The following is a 23,489-nucleotide window of genomic DNA, read 5'->3' as shown; positions in this document are numbered from 1 at the left end:
TTTAATTAAGGTCGGATTCACCTCAAATGTTTATTCGCCGCTCGACAGTCAAGCGGTCCTCTTTATATATATATATGATGCTTTTGCCTGAGCAGCAATCAGCGGATCCAGCAGTCCGAACGACTTCAAGACAAACAAGGCGAACGTTCCCGTGCATTAAATGAGGGTCTTGCTTCTACTGCGGCTTACTGGGCCACCGGGTGTCTTCATGTCCGACACGACCCTCACGCCGGGCACCACCACAGACCTAAGCGTTTGTAAATATTGAAGTCATCATTTATAAAGCATGTTTCTGACATGAATAATCATTTTCATATAGTTTATAAATATCTTCTTGTTATTCCATTAATTCAAAGTGTTTTCATTTGTCATTTAGAGAGGGCGGGCGTGTGTCACACTTGGCCCGAATAGGAGCACCTTCCCCGGGCACAGGCGGTGCAAAGCGGCCCCTAAGTCGGTAAAGGTTGAAATAAGTAAATAAATACAAAAAGAACGGCGTGGGTTCAAATCCCACCTCAGACAGTGCCCAGGCTTCAGGATGTCTTTTTACACTATATAAAGGTGGAAATTCCATGTCTGGGTCCTGTATGGGTTATAGATGAGCTAAGCGGGCATGGGTTTGAAAATTTGTTCTGGAGCCTTTTTGATATTTAATGCATGCTATGCTAATAGTAACCACCCGAAGACTATTCTCAGTAGAACTATTCAATGGATGCCAAAACGATAGAGACATGGTAAATATTTTGGGTCCAAATAGAGGTTCTTTGTCGGATAGAGGCATGTCAGCATCAGCTGATAAAGACGGGTCTCAAGACACCATCATGCGACACTCTGAAGAAGGCGAAAGACTCGCCGAAACATGTCAGGTAAAACGACGGATCACTTACCATTTCTCTGGGTTGCTGAGCCAAAATGGCGAAGGTAGACACACGATCACATCAGCATTTTAACCTGATGCATTTTGTTAATGAACAAAAGGCTTGCTTCCAGAGACATTTTCAGAAATAAGGGATGTGACACAGGCGTTTGACACTTTTGTATGCGCACTTCTGGAAAATCATCTTTGTTCTGCTCCTAATTTCCTCAACACCGCGCCCTTGCTCACGACTGGAGCAAAAATATTGGGACGCAGCTCGGAATCGATCAATAAATCCATTGGAAGTCTTGGAGGACCTAAACGTTTCACTAGGTACATATTTCCATTCATTTCAGGAACTCCTTGAATAGGAAAACTTTTTTTTTCAATTTAATATATAAACTTTTCACTAGGTACATAATTGTGATGTGATGTGTTTCTTTGTGCCCTATTCAGTACTGAATTCCATTGCACTGTCTTATTTATTTATCTAATTTATATATTTGTCTGTATTATTGTTGTATTGCACTGGAGAGGGGAACCCCCTAATCTCGTTGCACACTTGAGTACAATGACAATAAAGGGATTTCTATTTCTATTTCTATTTCTATAATTCCACACATTTCAGGACCTCCTTATTACAGATTATTTTTTGTCAATCCCTTGAAAAGGAAAACTTTTGTTCAATTTAATATATAAACGTTTCACTAGGTACATAATTCCATACAATTCATGACCTCCTTATTACAGATTATTTTTTGTCAATCCCTTGAAAAGGAAAACTTTTGTTCAATTTAATATATAAACGTTTCACTAGGTACATAATTCCATACAATTCATGACCTCCTTATTACAGATTATTTTTTGTCACAAAATTCGGCAGAGAGTAAGATCATTGTCTTGAGTCTTTTCTGACTAATTTTCAGTCGGATTTGTCAAAAGGGCACCGTGCAGGATGTGAAAATTAAAATAAAAACACATTTTTGATTCCACTTGGCGGCGCTGTGTGTATAACAAAATAATAACATTAAGATGTCTTCATTTGACAGCATGAATCTGATTAAGACACCCAGCTAAATTAAGTTAATTTATTATTTTTGTCATATTTGTTCTTCATTAGTGTTTTTGCTTTTCTGTCTTTCTTCTTTTTTTTTAAAAAATGCATTTACACTTTCTTTTTTCCACTCAGGGATGAAAGATGCCGCAGAGCTTCTCGGTCATTTCATCAACGTGTCCTGCTACTGTAAATCTTACTGATTCCGCTCCAGTCATCAACATTTTATATAAAAAAATATATATCTAAATATATATATATATATATATATATATTGATTTCCAAAGTTGTTCTCCACTCTGTGGAAATAAAAGTGGAAGCGAGGCAGGCAAATATTAGAGGCGAGCAAGACAGCAGTCTGATGTGTTCTTTCAACTGGACTGAAATGTCGAGTACTGAAGCTCAGCTGAGTGGTGACACACACGCACGCCGCACGCACGCACGCGCACACACACACACACAGAAAAAGAGCTCAGTCGACTGGTCGCAAAAGACAAAAGAAAGAAAAGCTCCGGAGCTTCCATTCGGTTAAACTTAGGGGCCACTTGACCTCCAATATGATTGACTTCCCTGCAAAACTCTCCAACTGCCTGAGTGTGTTTTTAAAAGTTGTGGGAGTGGCATTGCACTGTTCGGCAGATCGAGTATCGGCTGTATGCGTGTACGACATGGATACCACAACACGACACGAAATTTAATGCCCATCCAACTAGCGAATGGCTGTGTGCATGAGACTATACAGATTTCTAAAGCAGGTGCTCATCTAGGGACAATATATTGGAGATTTATCAAATATTTGATTGTCCAATATTTCCCTTATGAGATAATGCCTCTCATAGCAAATGTAAGTGCAACCTATCTTTCGTTTGGGCACGCCCACCATCGGGACCGCACAGGGCGAATGCGCCACATACGGTGGCTGCAAGGGCGAGCGGTGGGCATCGTGGCGCACAAAAACAAAACGGGCTGACATAAGCGCGGACGGCACGAATACCTTGGGAACACAGTGGTGAACCGGTGCAGGGCTCATGACAAACTGGTTTCTATTTTCCTCGCAGGGAGACTTGCGAGTTGTAGCCCTTAATGTGTGATCAGTTCCACATATCTTTGGGCTGCGTTCCAGTTGTGCATGCTTTCACTTTTGTAAGGGAATATTCAAATTGTCGCCAGGTAAGAATGTCTGGCAGAGTGGCGATCTTCCCTGAAGCACAATGTAGGCGGAGTACACCCGAGAACGAAGTGGGGAATAGGGCAGTTCGAGCTCGGATGACTGTTTCGTGATTTTGTGGCTGTGTGCGTGCAGGCGTAACTCAACGGCGGACCGGCTTTGCTTGGTACTTTCAATGGGCTCATTTGAGTTGAATGAAGAAAACGCGTAAAATAAATTTCGTAACATGCAAGTAGAACAGCCAGGTGTTCAAATCATTCGTATAAACGTGAAAATTTACCGTTACCGAAATTTATTACAATGACAAATTTTACACAGTATTATCAGTCTTCGTTAGCTGCTTGCGAAATATTGTGCTTGCTCGCATATATATATATATATATATATATATATAGTATTTTTTTTTTAAAATGCATTATTCCGTGCAAAAAAAACTAAAACAAACAAAAAAGCAGAAGCATCTTCGCTAGTCACTGAAAATAAAGAAAAATAAAATAAATATATGACTGTAAGTACTGCTGTCTACATGTGTTGCTGCACCTTTTGTTAAACATATCACTTTTTTTCACAAATAGGGATGCAAGGCGCATGCGCACTGCTCCCCGTTTACTGTATGATATTCACAAAAACAATAGGGACTTCGCAGCGGTCGCTGCTCAGGCCCTAATAATAATAATAATAATAAGAGAAGATAAGATAAGATGTCCTTTATTAGTCCCACAATGGGGAAATTTGAAAGTAATATTTTTGATGTTCTGGCATTCGTGTGGGGTTTTGGACTTTTTCAAACAGTTTTTTTTGGGCATTGTGTTTGATTTTTTTTTAAGTTATTCTTCTATTATTACTTGACTTTTTTTTTTTACTTGTGGTTTTTTAGTTGCTGGCGAGATAAGTCTCGCTCGATTTAATCAATGAGTTCACACTTGACAAGTTCAAAAGCTTGTCAACCTCAAGTGTTCAAACATTTTTTTTTTCCTCAAATGTCATTGGCTTGTCATAAATGATGTCCAGCAATAGTCGTGAATAGCACTTCAATTGATCAAACTGTCTTTCGTTCTCGTTCGTCGTATCATCATCATCATGGCAGCCTCGTAGAACGAGGATCAGTCCCCCTCATCTGTTCGTTCACTTTCCTTTTTGATATCTCCGTCTGCAATCAGGCTCACAATTTGCGTAGGCAATGCTCTCTTGAATGTGTTTGCGCCCGGTACCGGTCATTGGGGCACTTTGGACCGGGCTAGTGACCCCGGAGGTGAGCTCGGAGGCGAAGGTCGTCCCAATGGCCCTGACTCCATCCCGCCTCAGACTTCTTCTCAACAATGAGGTAAATATTGGACAGCAGCAATATAGAATGAGAAAGAAAGGACTGGAGTTTTCAAAAAACATGGGGGAAAAAAAGGGCTGGCGTGCAGCGCGTCAGCCATCACAAAGATGGCAGAAGCCTGTCTGTGTCATACATCAGGTTACATTTTGAGGGCCTCCCACTTATTCTACACCCCTCAATCGGATTCGTTAAAAGGGCACCATGCAGTACGTCAAAATGTAAAAAATGATATTGATTGGCGCAAGGTGTATAACTGAATATAAACATATAGATGTCTTCAGGTACAGACTCTTTATGTACATGTGAAGTTTTGGATTTTTAGCAGCATGTGCAGGAGAGTTATTAAGCATTTTGTCCATTGCGGCGAAGGAAATCTTAAGTGAAAACTTTGAAGCCCCGCCCCCGTCATATAGTATTTCGGAAACAAAAAATTTTAGCCCCAGTGTTTGTCCCAGGTCTTCAGATGCTACAGACAGAATTTTAAGGCAATCAGATGAAGCCTTTAGGATCAGGGACGGCCCTCATCAGGTGATTGCAGTGACCCCGACGGCGGGAGAAGAAAGACCAATGAGAGCAAGCTAAAGTTAACTGCAGGATACACATAGCCAATAGAATCATGCCAGGATGCCTTTGTTCAATCTGTTTGAGCAACGTGACCCATATTTTTCAATATGCGGAACATCACGAAAAAAGTGCTGGATTTTTGGTTGCACAAGATTAAAAGTAGTGAAACTGATGCCTATCATTTGATTATTTTTAGGAAAACATGGGGATCGTGAATAAAGCATTGAAGTGGAATTCATCCCACGCTGGCACTATGACGGTCAGCAATTTCAAGCGCTACACTACCAGAGGCAACTTGAATCTGCCTCCTCGGATGCCAACGCGCATTTTGACAATATACTGCCCTCTAATCGAAAAAATAATAATAATACTAATTTCTACAAAAACAATAGGGACTTCGCAGCGGTCGCTGCTCAGGCCCTAATAATAATAATAATAATAATAATAATAAAAGTAATTGACTTCCCAGGCTTCAGGATGCCTTTTTACTGTTGATTTATTTTTTCAGTTGTTCAGACAATGGAGGTTCTTTTTTTTCCTTTTCTTTTTTTACCTCTACTAGGCCCTCTCCTGTACGCCCTCTACACCTACGACTGCAGACCGACCACTGTCGTGTCGTCAGCAAACTTGACGATGGTGTTGTTGCCGTGGTGAAGTGTGCTGCATGAGAAATTTTTGAAGTCAATGAAGTTCAGTGCCTTCTGTGAGATCCCTCCCCCAAGTGCGATTATTTTTCTCTTTCTCTCTATTTATCGACACCGAGGAACTTCTAATAGACTCTACCGTGCTGTCGGTTTGAACGAGTTACGACCTAATTTCTTCTTTTTGTAACTCCCTAAACAACACGATCCGGTTTAGACGTACCGCAGGACGTTCTAATAGATACTACCGCGCTATCCGTAATGTTCAGTTGAGATGTTTAACACTGTTTAAACGAGTTACGGCCTAATATTATTTGTAACTCCTTGAATAACGCGATCGGATTGTGTAAATAAATAGCGGTGAAAACATAATGTGGTTAACGTGAAAGCCTCCACGAGAAGGCGGCGACGGCAAACGTCGAAAGGCAACCTTGACTCCACCTTGTAAAACAAACAGTTGTCCCGCGACGGAGCAGCTGACAGCAACATTCAAGCGAACTGGTGTTACGTTCCATCTGGCAAATGTTCAACATTCACTCCCCTTTTAGCTCGGCTTTGGTCTTCGCTAACTGCTGCGGCCAACATCTGGCTCGCGACGATGCCAGGCTCGCTCACCGACACGGTCGGCCGTGCCGTTAAGTCTCTGTACTGACCGCTGGACTCGCTTGAATAAAAATAGCAACTCCGTGTAGCTTAAAGAGCGGACGGAGAGTCGAAATGGAGATGGAGTGTTCAAATCCAACAATTCTCGCTCGTATTTGGAAGATATTTTAACACAAATTTCAAATGTTTGCCCATTTTACAAGGTTTAACTCGAGGATCACCATGGGCCCCAATCTGCGGGGCTCGTTGCCTGGCGACACAGCCAGCGACACGTGAGGCCAACCCTCCTCACTCATTCGATACCAATGCTCCTGCTCCGGCGACAACTGTACATATGCTGCCACCCCTTCGGGGCCCACAAAGATGCATGGTGAGTATAATGTCCAATCATCTCCCTCAATTTCTTCAAACGCATCTCTATATATGTCATCCGATTCTCTATCATAATATAGAGTGCAATGCAATGGATCCAGTGGGGGGTGGTACGGCGCCAATGTCTGGATCCACGGTTTCCACAAGAGGTATGTGGAGTAGACACCTCCCCCAAGTGGGGTCCCAGGATTCAATCTAGCCCAGTAGATCCGTGCTGTTTCAGGTACTGTGGGGAGTGGTGCCATCAACCACTGACCCCTAGGTGTCACAGGCTGGAAGCATTCCAGTACCTGTCCGTCAGGAAATGTCACTGTAAGTCCTTTTGTGCCGCACAATATCTGGGCTCTCAATGCTGACAACATGTCTCTGCCCATCAAATTGATGGGTGTATCCATTGCATGAACATATGAATGATACAGTTTCTGTCCAGTGTTTGTGATCTCCGTTTTCAGTGGCCGGGTAAAGGGCAGAGTTTGAGGACGTCCCGAGAAGCCGACCAACGTTGTAACTCGCTTCGACAACGCTGTACTTGGCAGTGGCATGTTGATTGATGAATGCGTTGCTCCTGTGTCCACCAACATCTGGACCGGAGTGTCCGCCACTGTCACCTGAAGCATTGGCTCTGCCTGGCCAGTGCTTCCCGAGCTTCCCAGGCCCCCCTATTCGTCCGGGCCGTCCCACGAGTCGACTTGGGAATATTGACCCCGTGGATTCGGCTGAGGCCATGGGCGGGGCTGCTGCGGTCCCCTGCGGTGTGGTGGCCCTGCTAGCTGGTTCTGCTGCTCCACCCCTGGTGGTGGTTGGTTGCTGTTACAATCTCGTGCCCAATGACCAGGGGACCCACAGTTGAAGCAAGTTTCTTGAGCAAACGCATTGCCCCCCCGGCCTGGGGGGGCGGTTGACTGCCTCAACTTCGTGATACACTTCAATCAAGCAAGATCAACAATGGCCACAGAACCACGAAAAAAAAAAAAACACCACAACACAAGCTGTGTTTCGTCCTTATGTGGCGAGAGTGACAGGCACACAAAGCAGTCACCACTTGTCGTGTGAAGGGTGCACACTCAAATAGCTTTACTTATATTTGCATTATAAAAAAATCAACTTTTTTTTTTCTTCCCCCAAACACCAACATTAAACGTATTCTGTGTGAATCTGTGTGAGATCTGCACATGTTTTGCTATTTTCCTGTGTGAAGCTCGACATATCCGTTTAGTTAGAAAGGTGACATAAAGGAAGAATGTAAACCCCTGGTCGCCTAAAGGGGACTTAGAAGAAATGAGGCAAATTTCCCCGGAGCTCCGTGCCTGAGGGCGGGCTGTGAGCCGCGCCGCGCCCGCCAACAGCCTTCAGTGGTCGGATACAATGTTTCAAAGTTCCCCGCTGGAAAGGGGACTTAGAAGAAATGAGGCAAATTTCCCCGGGCACGGGCGGGGAGCGAGCGCCCCCCAGCTCCATCGCTCCGGGGGTAATAGGCCGGCGTCTGCCACACTTAGCCCGGAGAGGAGCACCTTCCCCGGGCACGGGCGGGGAGCGAGCGCCCCCCAGCTCCATCGCTCCGGGGGAACGTGCTCTTCTTCGTCCACTCTTCTCTTCGCCCACGCTCTTCTTCGGCGCACGCTGGAGCGGTAAATTTCCACCTTTATATAGTGTAAAAAGACATCCTGAAGCCTGGGCAGTCATTAATTTGATTGTCCAATATTTCCCTTATGAGATAATGCCTCTCATAGCACTAAAAAACCAAACTTTTATAACAGCTAAACCAAACGTTTCCAATGTAAATTTCCACGAGCTTTCAGAGTTGACTGACAGTTGCGATAGCCAATCAGATCACGAGTTGGTGACAGCGAGCTAAGCGCAACGCCTTAGACCGCTCTGCCATCTTGATAGTTGACCATTCATTTACTTATTTGAAGTTGTTTTCCAATGACATTTACAACCTTAGATTTACATATGTGAATAATTACCAAATTGCACCTGTTCACCTTCTGCTTCATACAATTTTTATTTATTTATTTATTCTTAACCATGAAGGTTGGGCGTGTACGGTTCATAACGGCCATTTGCAGCAGCGTCCCACATCCTCCACAGACCGTGTGATCCGCTGGAATGTCCCAAATATAGGAACAATCGCTTGTAGCCACACCAGGGACGCATCGTTTCCTGAGTGGGTGCTCTTTCCCCTCCTGGCCCCGCCCACCAATCAGCTCATCGCAAGCTTAAGAACAACCTTGACCTTGACTCTCCTTGCTATTCTTAACGCTTGTACTTTTACCCTGCAAACATGCACATTCTCTTTCTTATTACAACAATTCCCACGTAGAAATGTTATAAGGAGCCTTGTTCTTTTTTTTTAAACACAAAAAATTATAATTAGGATTGCTCGTGTTATTTTAGTAATGTCTGTAATTTTATTTTATTTTATTTTTTTTTGGGAATAGGTCTGGAATTTTATGTCATTGGTGTCAATCATATAGACCAATTTCCATGCTTATGAGTTTTGGGTCAGTAACATTTTAATTGATTATTTTTTTTTTTAGCAGGATTTTTTTTCATTTTTAAAAAAATGAATAATACTGGAATTGTAACGACAAAATGAACATTGTCTGATCGCATCCTGCCATTTTGTCCCAAAAATTGTTTTGGGGGGGGGGGACTTTTTGTCAACCTGTTTGATAATATAGACAAGTACTCCTTTTACAACTTTGACTTTCCAAGCTCCCCGTGTGCACCTTTGCCCCATATTCCTGTCTTATCAGTTGACTGCTGAATCTCTTGGCTGATTTTGACGACTTTTTGTCCTTGATCCAGTCTGACTGGCGACCTTAAGACATGCAATCTCTTGAGGACGTACAAAGAGTTTTTTAAATGTGTGTGCACGTACATCCCGCTTTAGCGTGACAATAGCAGAGAAAGTTAAATTGTTTTTCACTCTGCTATGGAAAGTGTGACTCTTTTTATAGCTTCATAATGGTCGCAGCATATTGTGTTGTTTCTTACACTCGGAAGTCCACTTCTTGCTCTGCAAACGTTTTAATTAGCAATACCAAATAGCAAAGCATCTGTGAATTGCACTGCCCGTTAAGTTCCTCACGCCCCTCTTTTGCCCTCTTCACTGGAACAATCAGGCGTCCACACAAACAATGGGCAAAAGGAAAAGCCCAGGGTGGGTAGGTGGATGGCGCAGCATGAGAGAAGCGAAGGGGGCAGGGTCCCAGCTTCAAAGCTCGGGGGGGAGGATTCCAAAATGGAGTGGAAATTTTTGTCTTTTTCGGAGTTGACCTTCCTCATGTTTGTAATTGGCCTAGATGGCTTCATAATGCGCGTTGACGAAAAGAACGCTAACTGCTCCGCGACACCCGATTGGAAAGGTTCAAATTTATTATTATCCGGAGCCTCCACGCGGTTGAACTTAGGGGCCACTCGGCCCACCTCGCGTCCGGGCCAAGTGTGACACACGCCCGCCCTCCTCCGCTCGGGCCCTGAGAAAAAGCAACCTTCAGCATGACTAGGATAGGAAGCATCGGGATCGCTCAACATACAGATAATAAATAAAATCACTGTAACTGGAGGGATTGTAAACTGCTAAAGCAGGTACAACAAGCGGATCCAAAAAATTATTAAAATAATAAAATAGCACATGATTAAAATGCGCTTCTCGGCTCAGAGAGCAGACGGATGTTTCCCAATTGATGACAAGTGGGATGGAGTCAAATGTCAAGTTTTCCATTCTGTATGTATTGCATATTCAAATTGCTTATGCTGATGCAAATAAAAACCATGTGTGCAGTCGAACACGCTGGCTTCGCCTCGGAGTTCGAGGGCGTGCGTGTCCTTACTCATTGTATTCTTAGCGGCATCTTTTGATGTGCCACGGAAAATGTCCTTCCTCTCGCGCTTGAAATGTTGAAGTCCGAGAGTGCGAGAGAATGACGACGAGACAAAACTGTGACCATTAGACAAAAAGTCTGACAGCAAGAAGGTTCCTCCGGAGCGGCCCGAGCACCTGCCGCACTGGGACCAGGACATCCGGGCAACATCGAAATTCAAAGTATAAAGTTGTTAAAGTTGGAGGGAAAGTTTTGTGGATAAATATGTCGTTCAAAAATTGATGAAAGGATTTGGTGGCCTAAATGTTTGTCGGTGGTGCCTTGAGATGAGAGTTACCCGACTTAGAAGTTTTTAAGATGCGAGCTGATGGTCGGCACTGCTCATGTCACAACAAGCAGTGATTTGGCATAGTGAATGTCTTCAAAAAAGAGGTTTCAAGCAAACCCTTGTTGAAGTTAATTACCAAACTAAACCCAAAACAAAGGCAAGTCTTCATTTATTTAAACATAACCACATAACTTTGGTTTGAATTCCAGAAGCTAAATGCTAACGCATAAATGGGAATCGCCACAGACAGGCTAACAAATGGCATTTCTGGCGTGAAGTTGGAACGTTTGAGGAAATGATAGTTGAACACAAATGGTGGAGCAACACATTTGTAGCGAATTGAAAGAATGAATATCAATATTTGCAATCACACAAAAGCGTGTTCAGGACGCAAAGTTCATCCGAGCAAATATAAGGTAGATTTTGTTCACCTGCCCGGAGAAAAACATCCGTTTCGAAGTGATGTTCAAAGATTTGGGAAGAGTTTCAAGCATTTTTTTCCTACAACGACACAATGACTCATTTTCAGTCGGATTCGTCAAAAGGGCACCGTGCAGTACGTGAAAATTAAAATAAAAACAAATTTTTGATTCCACTTGGCGGCACTGTGGGATCCTGCACAAATTTGCTACACATACTCAAAATGATCCTAGAAATACACAGAATGAGCCATTTGATGCCTAATTTTTGTTAAATTCAACCTTTTTATGTACTCGTTCACATTACAAGATCAAATGCGACTTCGAACGTGAGCGTAATGCGGGGCGGGTCACCACAATGGACTTTGTGTAGAAATTATTATTGGGGCCCGAGCAGCGACCAACAGGGCTAGGGGCAAAGCTTGCAACCACGTCATTTTTGTTTGAGCCGGCAATGACTCGAAGCTTACCATCTTGTCTTTGACACAGTACTGCACCCAAACCTTCATGTGATTAGGTTCCAGGAGGTCCAGGTTGTTTTTTCGCTACGTGTGAAACACGGCCACTCTGTTATTCCGGATTTAAAAGCATCAATTTAATTGGAAGGGAACATATTCCTTGCCCTAGTTTTCCTTTCTTTACTATGATTATGCCACTCGAGGCACCCACTCATTGATATTGCGATCGTTATTGACTGAATTGCTGGGTGTCGGAGAGGTGGGTATCTTCCGCGCTTCAAACACCAGAGCCTCTACAATTGTTACAGGATCAGGATTTAGATTTAAACTATTTTTTGCTATTACAAACTATTGCTTCTGACGACAAAACTGCCGACAAGTGGACAGCTAAGAAAGGCAAATGGATTTGATTGTCCAATATTTCCATGCCCATCACCGGATTTCATTCAGAAATATGACACCAGCTTGGGACAGTCCCTCAGAATCATCATAGAAATAAGGCCCACAGAATATAGTATTCTAATGCTATATAGACATGGAGCACACCCGAAGAAAGAAGAGGAGAGATTACGCAAAAATATTAACACCTCTAGCGCACGGTATATTGTTGCAATAGCTTTCAACGAATCAAGGAAACAGCATGCATTTTTGACCCCCGAAACATGCATTCCCCTTTTCAAAAGACAGCCAACTGCTGCTAATAAATAATTCAAAAGTCAATTAGACCTCTATCGCAAATACGTGCGTGTGCGCAAGCCTGGGCAGTCATTAGCGAGTTAGCTATGTTTTGATACCACGCCCCCACACACACTTTTAACCAAATATAAACATCTTTACTAGTCCAATACGCTACAGACAAAAACAATTAGGGATACGCTTTTATTTCATGCTAAATGATTTTGATCATGCGGTTGCAGTGCTCGCACTAAAAAAACGAAACTTCATTAACAGCTAAACCAAACGTTTCCAATGTAAATTTCCACATTTATAGAGTGTAAAAAGGCGTCACAGACATCACGTGACGCGATCCATAATATTTTAAAATGAATACAATTCTTCTTACTTAAATACGATACCAAAACATGTTAGAAAGACGTTCCCTGCTAGAGGGACGTGTCCGTGAAACAGAGATATGGGGCTGTTTTTTTTTGTTGTTTTTTTTTGTGACGTTTTGGCAAAAGGCGTGGGCGACCTGAACGCAATGCCTTAGACCGCTCCGCCATCCTGGCACCTGGTAATGCTTTCTTGAATGCCTCGCTGCTAGAATCGGCATTTTTGCATGGAGCTGCAGCAGAGATTACAAACTCAATGACTGCCATTAGAGAATGATTCTATAATCTATCATAATACCATAATCTTGGGATTGACAGACTTTGAGTTCTCACCTCAAGTCCAACTTTTTAGGAAGGCACAGGGAACATGATGGATGGCAGCGTGCTCGCCAGCTATGGGAACGTTGTTGTTGTCACTCTCAACTACAGAATTGGAATATTAGGTGATGAAACAAAAAGGGTGGGCGTAGGGTGCGGGGGAACATTTGGCTGAAACTGATCATGGTCAGAGATGTGATTTTACCGAAATACTATATGACGGGGGCGGGGCTTCAAAGTTTTCACTTAAGATTTCCTTCTTGCATGCACGTGTACACGCACAACACACACAGAGGGTGGACAGAATGCTGAAGAAGGAGCTACAGCTCCTGATTTCGGGCGGCGCCTTGGGCCAGTCACCTGTCAATCATGCGGATGGCACACAGATGCAGTCTGAGGCGGGATTCGAACCCACGCCTCCTGGGGAGACTGCGACCTGAACGCAACGCCTTAGAACATATTCATTCTCAGTCCTCAAGGTGGTCAGATGTTGACGCCCATGCACATGCTCTGGTGGCAGCAGATGTACGCAAGGCACTACTACATGCAGTAGTGAGTATAATATGCCTCACTCCCTTTGCTGGTTAAATAAATTACAGAAGTATAAAATAGCACTAGCAGGGAAACTCAACCGCATTTCAACGCGATAAATTTGACGTTTCACGTTATGTGATGCGCACGAAACTTCATTAACAGCTAAACTAAACGTTTCCAATGTAAATTTCCAATTCCCCTCCAAAAAAATTGACCATTCCAGTTTGTTACAGATTAACTAAAAAAAGGATGAAGGTTTAAAATGATATTGAAGAATAAGTGTATTCATTTGACAAAGCCTTGTGTCGATGTTAGAGTTGAATAGTGGATTAGTAGATGTCATTACTTTCGCCATACAGAATAGTGAAATTCAGGTCAGTCAACACGCCGTACGTATTTTCATTATTTTTACAGATTGACCCTGCCCTTCTCCCGGTCCATGATGTGGTTTTAAAACAAAATAAAACAAGATGGAAATATCTTTTTCCATTTTGGAGGGCCGGTCTCGATGTTGACCTCTGGTGGTCGAATGGGGGGGATATCATGTGGGATGGCTAGCTGTTCATGCCTTTTCGTGTCTTGGTAGGGTGTTGCCATACTGCATTACTCAAAAGAAAACGGAAACAAAAGTTTGGGATTGCCCCTGAGGGTGAAGACAACATGTATAAAATGCAAAATTTTGAAAGGAGCTGCCGAGCCCCGTCCCGGCTCCCCGTTAGCATTGTAAGATGATTATGAAATGAAATCATAGTTTGTGGTGGACCTGTTATTGCTCGATGATGACAACTTGCACGTCGCAGCTCGGGCCCTAATAACAATTTCTAGAAAAACAATAGGGACCTCGCTGTCAGGACTCGCCGGTCGGCGAGGAGGAGGTGGACCCAAGCCATGATGAGCTAGTTTCTGTTTCGTTATGAGTCTGCTTCAAGCTCCGGCCGGCGTGCGTGGCAGTTAAGCCGTAGAGGAGCACCTTCCCCGGGCACGGCGTGCGCGTCCCGAACATCGAGAAGTAAAAAAGAGCCCAGATGGCTTGAAGGAAAACGTCTCTCTTTGCTTTAGTTGCTGCACTTCCCGGAAGGCCGCGTTACACTTCCTTCCTTCCTTCCTTGTTTCCTTCGCTTGCATTTTTTATTTTTTGGCCGTCACAGGACACAAACGCCAACAATTGGCAATTGGCCAAAGTTGCGGATTGCCCTGCTTTGTTTTTGTGTTTGATCAGTACTACAGTAAACAGACTAAAAAGATATCCCCCCCCCCCCATTTACATCAACAGTGATCTTTTACTGTGTATTTGTGCACATGAGCAGTAGATATGATCATAGAATCTGACAGAAAGTGACATCATAATCAAGCCCATTCAGAGCGCCAACCCCCCTCTCACCGGAGGACCTTTTTCTTGTGTGTGCAATGAACGTTCATGTGTATTTTCGCCATGCCCGATGAGACTGCCAGGTTTGGTGAGTTTTTGTGCATGTTTCGGGGGTCAAAAATGCGATCGAACAATCGGAAAAATAATAATAATAATTTCTACAAAAACAATAGGGACTTCGCAGCGGTCGCTGCTCAGGCCCTTTTTTTCGTGCCTATCCGAGTCTTTGCCGCATATTCATGTTCACTTCACTGCTTTATTTTTCTTCCAAAAATCAAATGTGAATTTTTTGGGGGGATGCAAGAATGAAATGTTAACCATGTGTTATGAGAACTTAATTTTCAGTTCATTTTGGGTTTAAACTCTTAGTGTAGATTATCCTAAATATTTTCAGAATGCAAGTGTTATACTGGAATTTTTTTGCTAGTTTATGTTGGTCCTTAATCTCTGTGATTAGCATGGGTTCACTGTACAAATAAAAATATAAAATAATAATAATAAATAAAAAACACATTTTGGCTGGTCAACATGGTTACTACGTGCAATATTACAAATCTCATGTCAGACTTAAGTCACCAATTTTATGATATGGGATGACACGTCTTGCATGCTCGTATTGGAAAATCTGCATTTTCAAGTTAATTGTTTTGTTTTAGAAACTATTTGTTTTTTAGTAAACGCAAAACTGACCGCCCACTAGCATGCTATAGTATTAAGTACAGAGGACTCATGAAGGAAGTAGCTTTGAGAAGACGACATTTATACTTATGGACTACGGATGCATAGCAAAGTGGCTCATGTGCAATCGATGATGTGCTTGAGCAACATTGTGCGACAAGACTTATTGACTTGAATGACATTGAGTGCCGACGCGACTTAAATTATTTGGGACGGGGGCGAAACTTTAAAAGTCAAAGACTTGAAAATAATTTCAAAAACGTTTACAAAGTCGAAGCAATACCTCGTGTGCAATATTGGTTGTAATAATTTGGACTTTTCCCCCAAATTGGTTGATTAAATTGTATTTACAGTCGTTCTATTCATTTGTTTATTATGCGTCAAATTCAATATTTATTTGATTAATATATATTTTAAATAAAAAGTAAAGTCAAATGATCGCACGTATACAGATTTATCAAATTAAAACACAACAATAAATTATGTTGTTCGTAAAATTAATGTTTTTAAATGTGTATATAATTCATTGTGTTAATAATTGATTACAATTAAATAAATTGTATATTATGTAATCTAAAAATGCCAGTAAATTGACTATCAACATAAAGTCTCTTACATGGATATATCATTGCTGAATTCTACATAGATGTGAACTTTGAGTACCAAGGTTGTATAATCATTCCAATGTCTGCTAGTCAATGACACATAATGACTCTAATTGTCTTGCGATGCCCCGCTAACCTTTCATTTTGTTTATCTTCAAGTTTCAATTCCCGAAACGACTTTTGGAAGAGGGTGGCGTCAACACCTTTGGCCTCTTCCAAAACGCACACATTGCATTGATTGATTTAGTGAAAATTAGTCAGAAAAGACTCAAGACAATGATCTTACTCTCTGCCGAATTCGTCAAAAGGGCACCGTGCAGTACGTGAAAATTAAAGCTCGGTCCAGAGGCCTCATGCCACTGTAGTCCACGTGCTCCACCAGCGCCCCTCTTTCCACCAAATACTGGACCTAAAGGAAGCGCCGCGCTCGACAAGTGACTTCCAGTAAGTACAGTACACAAGCAGGCCGAAGGAACCGTCCACCCGAACACCCCGAAATAAATAAATAACTTTTCAGCAAATAATGGAGAATCAGTGATGGATTCTCGTGAAAGGTGCAAGGGCAAAGGTCATGTTCTGCTCTGTCCTGGCTGCTACCACATCATTTTTGACGACAGGGGTGTCAAACTCGGGCCAGCATTTAATTTTTTTTTAAAAATTATAAATGACGTGGTTTGAGACTGGAGGGAAGTGCGTTATGTTTTCCAAAAAACTTGGCAAAACATTTATTGACCTTTAAGAATAGTCACTAATTGGAAAAAAAATAAGTTTAAAATCGTGTCCGGGGGAACGTGCTCTTCTTCGTCCACTCTCCTCTTCGCGACTGAAGAAATGTTATGTAAAGCTGGCTTCCACGCACGATGGAGGAGGTAACGCGCGCAGGAATTCCCTCTCTTGTTTTATTATAAAAGTTGTTTCTACATTGCGGGGAGCGAGAGGGACAGAGAGACAGCGAGCAGGCAGCTCGCCCACTCGCAGCCGCTCCGTGCAACTCCCCCCCTTTCCTCGTTCACATCTTTTAAATTAGAACTGATTTTTCGATTCCACAGGTTGGTGAAAATCAAGAAACGCTCAACATTTCAGATGCGTGTGATTTCGTTGACTAACTGACTTACTAAGTGACTAACATACAGCCTACCCAAATAACCAACTTGACCAACCAACTAACTTACTGACAAATTATCGAGACTAATTTCGAGACACAAACAAACTGCAAAAGACCGAGTTCATCATTCAGGGTCAAATAAATCCCACATGTTGAAATAACAACATATAACGCTGAGATTGGACCACATTTGTTTTTACGGTTCCGTCACCACGCGAGTGCCTTTTTTTTGCTTTGCTGATTTCCACAAATCGGTCGGGTCGGGGGGGGTTAGCTCGCAGACACACTTATACACGGGGAACGGGGGGGTTGATGGATTCCCATCATTGCCGCAATGTTTTTGAATTTCTCTTTTTTTCTTGTTTCGTAGGTCCACTCACGAAAAAACAGGATGAATCGACAATGAACAGACCAAGGGATGAAGGTATTTTTTTTTTTACACTCCTTTTTTACTAAACACATCAAATTGTCCTCCCATGTATAGAAATGCCACTTGCAACACCCATGACAAAAATGAACCAACCCGGGAAAGACTGTCCTTGTTGAACATGTCCTCCGGTGCCAACAATGAACATATTTGCTAAAAAATGCATCACAAAGACTGAGGGAAAATTCACAGCTATTTAATACTATTGCTAATGTGTACATTCTGTATGCTTGAGTAAACAATTGTACAATGCGTTGTAGTAAAATTAGTCTCTGTGTTCGCCGTTGAGACTGCGACCTGAACGCAACGCCTTAGACCGCTCCGATAATAGATTTGCATGTAAAAATGAGGAGACTGTCTCACACGGCGAACATACTGAAACGCCCCCTCGTGGCTCCCCAGGCACGGCTGCGGGCGCACATTACCACTTTTAATGGGGCCGCCACCAGAAGAGGCGAGGCAGCCAATAACCCAGGCCTCTCTAATGGACCGCCTTGTTTGTTCTCGGCCACCATTTTTGCAAGCTAATTTTAGAAGGTGTTTTTTTTTCCATGTTCTGAGAAAGCGGAAAAATCACAACAGTGTATGTGAGCGAGAGGGCAACGCAATGAACATTTAAAAATCACAGAGGCAGCCATCAAGGTAAAGCAATGAGTGGCTTGTGTTTTCGTGCCGCGTACCAACCGTGTTAGCACTGCTTTTGAGGAGACGACGTGACCTCTCCGAGTCAAGCAGCGAGCCAGCGGGGTTCCTCTTATGGGCAAGCGGTTTCAATGGACGCTGCTCCGCAGCATCATCGATCGGATTTGCCGCGTCCACTTGATTCATTAGGAGCCGCTCCTCCCGCCATTTGGGGAAGTCTTAGACAAATGTTTCCAGAAAAACGGTGGCATGTGTACCTTTGGTTGTTTCGCTCTCCAGGGCCTCAAAAACAAAATTTCGCTACTTTTTGCTCAAACGGCAGCGTGCGGATAGTAATGACTATATATAGAACTTTTTGGGCCGGGCTGCAGTCGTAGGCTCGAAGACCACACGTTGATTGTTCGCCAAACACTAGGGGCGTGACTTGCCTTCATTCTTGTGACAGGTAAGTCACGCCCGTTTGATTTACACTGCAGGTCTGAGTTGGACCTGCCGCCGCTCCTCGCCCCAGCTCCATCAGCGGACTTCATGTGGCGTTCGGGTCGTTCTTTTTTTTTTTCCCCCGTGAGTTGTTGGCTCCTTTTTGTAATAAGTGCAACATTTTGCAAGTATAAAGATTTCAAAGAATGTTGCAAGCTCGCGGTCTTAAAAAGAGTTCAGCTGTGAAGGGAAGAAAGCTTTGCAAACACGAGCCATCCGTTACCATTCAAAGGAAACACAGTAAAGAGAGCATTACCAGTTGCCAGGATGGCGGAGCGGTCTATAAAAATCACCCAAGTCCATCCAAAGCCTCCTGCTCAGAGATGTCCGCGAATAAGAGATGCTTCCAATGACAAATGAGATGGAAAGGTTTCCTGTCACACTATTCTCCAGGTCGGCGTTGAAGTGAATTGAGTCCTGTCGTGTTTTATTTTTCTCCCTCGGCTTGGCTGCTTTATGGGGCTTCATTTTGCCATCACTAGTTTTAGATAGTTTTAATTTTTGAGCACCTTCCCCGGGCACAGACGAACAAAGGAAGCATTTTCACATTTGCTCTAAAAACAGTTTCTTTCTAAATGTAGGAGCGTGATTCACTGCATTCCGACTTGAGGATATTGGACAATCAAATTAATGACTGCCCAGGCTTCAGGATGTCTGAACGCCGCGTGAGTCAAAGACAAGGATCTGTGTTGAATTGACAGCAAAAAGCATCGGCGTATAACAAATATTTAAAACTAAGTACCAACATAATTAACTTGAATGTAAAGTACTAAAGCGCTTGTGCATTGCGATGGACGAAGAAGAGCACGTTCCCCCGGACACGATCGGTGGCGACGTTTCGCGCAAGTTTCCTGCCTTGAAACTTGGAGTTTATTTTGTTTTGTTTTTCTGGCATCGCGAGCGTGTCGCTTTCACCCGTCGTCTTGACGACACACGACAAGTGTATTTTCTTTTAAGCATTTTTGAAGGTGCGCCGCTACTTCGCGGATTTTCAGTTTCCGCGGGTGGTCTCGGTCCCCATTAACCGCGATAACCGAGGGTTCACTGTACTCCATAAAATTTACAAAAAGCGAGGTGAAACACTCAACCAGGGCTGCTTTTTTGAACATTTCTCGAGGGCCATGTATGTAACGCAAGACCAATTCTGGTAATTACCTCTTTTATTTTTATTTTTTTAAGTTAAATAGTGGATGTGAAATCCTGGAAATTAAACAATGGAGGTTACATAATGTAATTTTTTTTCTGATGGTTGGAAACTGTATGACAGGCACTGAAATTGATTTTCACTACACGATTTTGACTCGAGACATACATTATTTTCACATTTTTTTAATTGCTGCTATGCCAGTCTCTGTGCACTATTGTGGGACGGCGAAATTATTATTAGGGCCCGAGCAGCGACCGCTACGAGGTCCCCATTGTTTTTGTGGAAATTATTATTATTATTATTATTAGGGCCCGAGCAGTGACCGCACTGATGAGATAATAAAATATGATGGCGGACAAAAGGAGCATGTGGACGGCTTGCTGGGAGCTACTCACTCCAGCCGCGGCACCCTGTCTTAAGACTGCTTAGACAAACGTTTTAAAAAGGTAGCCAGGGGCCCAAAGCCTTCATGCTACACACCAGGCGTGTAAGTGTGCCTGTGTGTCTCTTTCGGTAAAGCCTGAGAAATCTCCTCTCTCTTGGTGACTCAGGGTTGGCTGTTTGTTTGGTCAATATGTTTCTCTCCCTTGCTTTTGGGAACTGTCAGGAGATGTATTGCACCTTCTATTTGCACAGCATTGGCCAAACAAGACAAGACCCTGGAAGATAAGGCTGTTCTCATATATGCGTGTGTTTGTGTACTGTATAGCCTTGAAGGATGAAATGCAGGGACATGACACAGACCCCCGCCGAGACAGGAACGTGGAACGGCGGCTGGTCGTCGAACCCCGCCGAGACAGGAACGTGGAGCGGCGGCCGGTCGTCGAACGCCGCCGAGAATGGAACGTGGAGCGGCGGCTGGTCGTCGAACCCCGCCGAGACAGGAACGTGGAACGGCTAGACGGGCCGGCGCAACGGGGCGATGACGTTTTCAGACGGACTGATGACATTTCCCGCGCAGCTGGCGGGCGCCACCTACATGGGGGGCGGCATCCACTTCACGGTGGAGAGCACGCGAGCGGCCGCTGCCCGGGACCTGCTGGCTTCGCTGAGCGGCAGGCTGGAGCGAATGCGGCGGGCCGGCACCACCCTGGCGGAGGTCAAGAGCGGCTACGGCCTGGAGCTGCCCACCGAGATGAAGATGTTGGAGGTGATGGAGGACGCCCGCCGCACTCTGCCCATCAGCATCTGCGCCACATACCCATTCACAGTTTGAGCTTTGTCATGATCTGTCTCTACTGATTTTGGTTTTGGTTTAGAATTTAGTTTCATGTTTTCTTTGTGTTCCTTTGTCTATTCCTGTGTTGTTGGGTTATTGGGTCCACCTGCGAATGTCATCCCCGTGTCTTGTGTTAGCCAATTAGCTCCCTCCAAACCTTAGAATTAGAATTAGAAATCCCTTTATTGTCATTGTACTCAAGAGTGCAACGAGATTAGAGAGCTCCCCTCTCCAGTGCAATACAACAATAATACAGACAAATATATAAATTAGATAAATAAGAGAGTGCAATGGAAAATAATACTGAAGGGTATATAAAAACACATCACGATGCTGTTCTGCAAGGTAAGGGTGGTCTCGTGTGTGTGTGAGAGTTCAGAATAGAGATGTATATATAATATGTATATATATATATATATATATATATATGAAAATATATATATATATATGTATGTGTATATATATATATGTATATATATATATATATGTATATCTATTTATATATATATATATATATATATATATATATATATATATACGGGGAGAGAGAGAGAGAGTGAAATTCATGTTATAACAAAAAAAACATATTCAGTTCAGATATACAAACAACTGCACAGTTGTCTTCCAACAATTTCCAAGTAGTGAATAAGTCATAATTTGAGTCATTAATAAAACATCAAAATAAAAAGCATCTCAAAACATCTTGGAAATCTTTCACATTTGAGGATATTCAGGCCCTGAAGACGGATCATCTGAATCATTTTGCAGGAACTTTTCAAGCTGGGGAATTAATCAATTCAGGATGTCACATTCCACTTTGTGAGGCAGTTATTTGTTTCAGTGGACATTAAGTTTAATAAGATGAGGCAAAAAACAAAAAACAAAAAACAAAACGTTTTCATCCGCATTAAAGTCCACAAAAGATTTTTCAAAATCAACCACAGTCGACTTTACGTCTCTGTCGTTATGTCCAAGTTGTGTTGTCCTCTGGAGGTTGAAAATAGTAATCAGCAACTATTTGACAGGTAATAGATAGCAGAGATTTAACCCGTGATAGCACAAGAGTATACATAATAATGATCATCATAATAAGACATTTACAATCGTGTCTTCATCCTGTTATATTACCAGCGACAGCAAACCTAACGACTAAATGATATCCATGTATTCTTTTTTTTTTCCTACACAGGACAATGACTTGAATGACATGCTGAACTCTCTATACGAGCTTCCTGTGCCAAAGCCCTTCACTCCAGTCAACCTGAGTGTGGTAAGAAAAAGTTGATCAAATATGCTCGTTCTACCCTCTCAAGCGTAAAGAAATTTTTGTTGTCACAGTTCCAGGGCATACGTGCGTTATGACAGTGTAAAGAATCAACACAAATCGGACGTCTTTCAAATGTGGGCAAATCTCAGATATGAATTTATTATTAATATTGTTGTTAGTGTTATTAGTACAAGTTTTTGCTGCATTTTGGGTTGCATAAATAGGCACAGAATCTAAACTGTTCACTTAGATCTGCAGCGTAAATATATTGAGTAAAGGAGCTGGCAGGAAACTTTTTCGGTTTACTCATGAAACAGTAAAATTCAGCGAAGCGGGAAAATATTGTTTATACAAAAGCCAATGTATCTGCACAGCAAACGCATCTGCACGTGCCGCTGAGCGGAATATTACGTTACACCGATCATTAGGGCCAACTTTGTTCCACCGTGAGCAGCCATCAAAGTGGGAAGTGTTTATTGGCTAAATGGTAAATAAATGTGGATTTTTCGATTTAAAAAATGACTTCACAAATATATGATTAAACATTTTCTAGGAGAAGAAATATTTTCTCGAAAACATAGAAACTGTCATGTGAAAAACATCTACAAAAAAAATAACTAAACTATGGGTTAGGACTTGGGTCCTCATAATTCAGCGAGCCAGTCTGAGGGGAGTTTACCTTAAAAATTCCGAATTGTTTGAACATCTTTACGTTTGAAGCGCGAGTGTATACGCGGCTATTTATATTTCATATTAGACAGACGGGCGTGGGTTTGAATCCCACCTCAGACAGAGCCCATTGAAAGTACCAAGCAATAACAAAGCAAACAAAGTCAAGAGAGCATTACCAGTTGGCAGGATGGCAGAGCGGTCTAAGGCGTTGCGTTCAGGTCGTCGAGCCCCGCCGAGTCAGGAACGTGGAGCGGCGGCTGGTCGTCGAACCCCGCCGAGTGGCACGAGCGGAGCGCGAGGCTGTCAGTTATGAATGAATAAATGAATAAATAAATAAAGAATGCCACCTTTCATTTC

This window comes from Idiotropiscis lumnitzeri, chromosome 22 (genome assembly GCF_059441095.1).
Source record: "Idiotropiscis lumnitzeri isolate Australia: NSW breed Sydney's pygmy pipehorse chromosome 22, RoL_Ilum_1.0, whole genome shotgun sequence".
In the NCBI taxonomy this organism is placed as follows: Eukaryota; Metazoa; Chordata; class Actinopteri; order Syngnathiformes; family Syngnathidae; genus Idiotropiscis; species Idiotropiscis lumnitzeri.
The sequence above is the reverse complement of the archived record's forward strand: the minus strand, read 5'-3'. Positions refer to the sequence as shown.